The sequence below is a fragment of the Paramisgurnus dabryanus genome, chromosome 3, assembly GCF_030506205.2.
Source record: "Paramisgurnus dabryanus chromosome 3, PD_genome_1.1, whole genome shotgun sequence".
Taxonomy (NCBI): Eukaryota; Metazoa; Chordata; class Actinopteri; order Cypriniformes; family Cobitidae; genus Paramisgurnus; species Paramisgurnus dabryanus.
The window spans coordinates 37,531,660-37,536,399 of NC_133339.1; positions in this window are offsets into that span (position 1 = coordinate 37,531,660).

Genomic DNA, 4,740 nt, shown 5'->3' on the forward strand with positions numbered 1-4,740 from the left:
TTCTGGTAGCGTTGTGGTTAATCAGATATGCACACGCTTCACTACACTGAACATCTGTAATTGGCTCTACAGCTAGGTGTGGCATTAAATATTGAATATTATGAAACTATTCTAGGAATACAAGTTTGTTGTCCTATGTGCTTGGGTAGCTTTGCCAGCTTTGCCTTTCCCAAGTTATGTAGAACAAATAAATGTAAACAATAGCTGTCTTTACGTGCACAAAATTGTCAATTTGACTAAATTTTAGGTTATGACAGTACCGTTACAATTGCACCCTATACATTGCAATCTGATTAAAACGTTGGTTTACATGTACGTTTTATATAATCCAAACCAAATGTCTCAAAAACACCAAGGCCCTGTTTTTTACACATCTTTTAGTGTTATGCTTTAACACATCGTGTATAATTTTAACACGTTGTCATTTTGTGTTGATTAAATAAAACGCAAGTTGTGTTAAAAGTTTCAAAAATAACACAAAGATGGGTGGAATCTGAGACATCGCATTTAGTGTGTGGTCCCAGAATCAACACTATTGTGTTGTTGTTTTTTAATAGGGATGTACCGAATTCAGATTTTTTGGGGTTCGGCCGAATTTTAAACTGTGGATTCGGTATTCAAAAAATCTAAATTCGGTGCATCGAATCCTTATTCCATTAACACTGTAAAACACATTAATGAAGTAAACAACGTCCACAGCATTGTTTTTTAAATTTTATTTTATTTTAACTGTAAAAAAAAAAAAAGGATGGGCAACATTATGCCAGGATGACAAGTGCGAAAACTATTTTGACAATTACCATAAGCCTATGCATAATGAAAGCGATGCGGTGTGATGCACTTTTTTTAAGGTGCGTCCACGAAATGTGAACCGCCCTTAAGGCTCACCGACAAAAAAAGCTTATCTCCACGTCAGCACCCGATGTGTGTAATCAACGGCTAGCCTAGGGTTCGGTTCGGTGGAAAAAATCTAAGATTCGGCCGAACCCTGTCAATAAGCCCGGTATTCGGCCAAATCCTGGATTCGGTGCATCCCTTTAAGAGCGTACACGTAAGTGGTTATTTTGAAAAGTGGAGACATTTCGCTCTTTTTCGGCCCTTAAACCGAATCTTTCTAAAACCTCTGGCCAATGTGGAGATTTTGAAAATCTTTGCACATATGTATGTAAACTGAGACAAACGGGTGTTTAGGCAGCCAACGTCACAGTATGCGCCAGAGCTCACACTTATGTCAAAACTGCGAACTCGTTTAAAATGGGAAGGGGAAGTGATTTGTTGCTGGTTTTGCTGTTTTCGGGATTCTGATTGGCTAACGTGGGCTTGAGTTTTTTGTTACACTTTTCAGTTTCTTTTTTTTTTACAAATTCATTGTCTGATTCAGTTCATTCACGATAAATAAAAAAACACTGCAAATAAAAATTACATTTACAGGTTCCTCTGACAAGAGGGCAAATTTAGTCAGAATTTTCACTAGGTGGACTGTATGCGATGATCAAGGGGCAACCTTCTGATCTCTCTGAAGCCAATACGGAAGTGACTTAAACTGCAATTCATCTACTGGCCACTAGAGGCTGGCTCCAAAAGAGTCAATTCCTATAGGCAAGTTTCCAAGGTCAAATAGGCGGGCTGCCATTAGCCTTTCACTCTGCCAATGACTTCCGGTTGTGTCTGCCAAGCACTTCCGGTTAGCGAGTTTTTTGTCGCAACCGCGAACAGCACTATGTCCCGGAGCCTTGTCTGTGTGTAACACCATCCATAGTTTACTTTTTCTGCACGCTAACCGGAGTGCTTGGCAGACACAACCGGAAGTCGTTGGCAGAGTGAAGGGCTAGTGGTGGCCCGCCTATTTCACCCGAGAAACTTGTCTATAGACCCCCCATGATAAAATGCCTAACTTCACAGCAACAAATAATTTTTTTAACTCATTTGTTTAAATTATATAAAGCATTAAAGTTCTGCATAATTAAGGGTGTGGCCACTTGAGTGACAGGTGAACTGCCATTGCTGTCACTAAAGTCGAGCTAGGCGGGCGTGGTTTCCGCAACCATCCACTTCAGATTCACCCACGTCCCACCTGTTTACCCATTATCGGTTATATGCACAGTGACGCGATGCTAAGATGGCGATGGCACGCCTAACCAACTATTGGCTTCAAAAAAAGCTCTTCACAAACCTGTGGGTGACGTTACAGACACTACCTGACAAATCTTTAAATCCCATGGAAGCAGTTTTCTGCATAGCCTGTTCATTGATTTTTGCATGAAAGAGTTTTTCTATAATAAGCTAAATTTTAATAGCCTAGATGTCTGCTTGGTTTGAATGTAAACACACTTGATGAAATAACACAAAAAATGCCTCCCAATCTATAATGTCGAGGTGATGTGCAAATATTTGACCTTTACTATAAGATTTGCATAAAATATTTATTGACATTCTAACCAATGCTTTTTATTTAGGGAATTGCTTTGCAATCATATGCTGATTGAAACCGTGTGCTTGAATTTATTTTAATTTAACTACTTAGAATCAGCCACTAATGGCCATAAAGAGTTTTGCATTGCCAAAGACAGCTGTCAAACTTCATCTATCCTCCAACCCTTCTATGGATTGCTGCTGGAGGGTTTTAGGTATGATAATAATTGTGGATGGCCTGTGCCAAAACTGTCCCATCTTGGATCTCATTGAGTAGGATGAGCCCTGAAGACAAACAACCAACGCCTCCTGCCAGCAAATGACTTGCACTGGCATATGGGTTATATTTTAAGTGTGGCCACTGTAGTAGTGGATAAATTAAGATGATGAACTTCCAATCACTCACGTCACATCAGCACCAGAGCTGTAAGTGATCAATGCAATTAAAAATTATATCTATTTATCCACATAACACTCTCAACCTGATTTATTTTCCTCCATGGAGCACAATAAGAGTTGAAATCATCCATGTTGTTATCCACTTTTACACCAAAGTGTTAATATCTCCACACGTGTGATCAAAATACATACACGAACCCTCTAAGTGCGTCTGGCTTGTTTTCTTGTAATTGAGCATTTCTTTTTAGGCTCTTATGTTTAGGTTCAGTTATTTTTCTTAAATGAAAAGGTTATGAGTCAGTATGAAAGTCTTATTTTTAAATGTCATTCCATTGGTATTTAACAAATTTGACTGTACTTGCATGCACTTAGAGGGTTTTGCAGTAAAATACAAAGACGAACTGTTGTAAAATCATTAAACATGCCACTAGAAAAACTGCAAATCAGAAGAAACTTAAGCACACTTTAGGTGGTGCTGTCATCGCATGTGACTGCCACATTAGTGTTTGTGTTTAGGTCCAAGTAAACTCCCCAGGGGCCTTATTTATAAAATGCTGTGTAGAAACCATCCTACATTTGATCTTACGACCATTAATCAAAAATGTGTACATTTGATTCATAAACCGAACGTATACAGGCAGAAAACGTGTCTGTACCTCTTTCTTTCAATTTGAAAACTATAAATTGCAAATGATCTTGAACTTGTGCGTAGCTGAGCAGTTTCAGGTCTCCGCCTTTAAACGACACCTAATTATTGTCATGAACATATAAAAGTGCTTGTTAATCCACTTTTCCATTTCAAAGATAGTTTTTATAAGTATGGACTTTGGATTTTTGCGTAAGCACACTTTACGATCAAAACGTTGTAAAATAAAACGCACGCTTTGTAAATGTGGCTCCTGGTTGCCTTAAAATTTTGAGTTAATTCAACTTAAATATATTAGTTAACTTAAAAATATTTAAAAAATTAAAAGTTAAATTAACTCAACATTTTCATCTAACAAGGAAACTTACTTTTTTAACTTGAACCAACAAATCTTTTTATTTTTTTATAGTGAAGGCACCCAAGTTTGAATGTGATCCATATATGTTTCAAATGCCGTCATTAATCTATTTCATCTTCTGTTCAGCTGATTCTGCCAACAAAGCTGGATTTTTGAATGGCCTGAAGTGGATTTAAAGTGAAGTTATTTGATGAGTATATAAAACATACCAAGTATTTGGTTAATATCATTATTTCATTTTTAACTGAGGTGGCGTTTTGCATCTGAGCTCCTCATATGTAGTAGTGTCAAAACTGCTAGGTTTGATCTGCTGGTGTTTCCATCATAGAAGTTACTATCAAAACTACCCCATCTATTGAATATCATGCTCTGAATAATTTATTACAAAAGATTTTTATAATTTAAGCTGAATGTTAGGATGATCTTCTACTTGATTTTAATATTAAGTCTAAAGCCCCTGGGCTTCTGCATTCAGTGTCCGTCTCCTTGGCTCTTCTTCAACTCCTGCAGGGCATGAATACAATTTGATATTGTTTTCAAGAAACCGTCCTTGCAAGTTCTGTTGCCTCTATCCATATGACGGTTCATTATCCTATTTTCAATTTCACTCCTACTGGCTTCCCCCTTTTCCTAAAAATCATCCATGCGTTCAGGAGGAACCAATTTCTGACTCCAGCTCATTCGTTTTTCTGGGTCAGTGTTGTCATCTCACCTGGATGCGGGGTGAAGGCTTGGACTTTTGCTTTTCACCAGCTTCACCTTCATTTCTTTAAGCCTTGGACTGCACACCGATACTGTACAAATCCCTGAAGGTTGCTGAGTCTCAAGGTTGCTAGTTTATATTCCTACTGAACTACAACTATTTCAGGCAACACATCAGTGTATAAACTCTTATTAAATCTCATTAAAAATGAATGACAAAAAA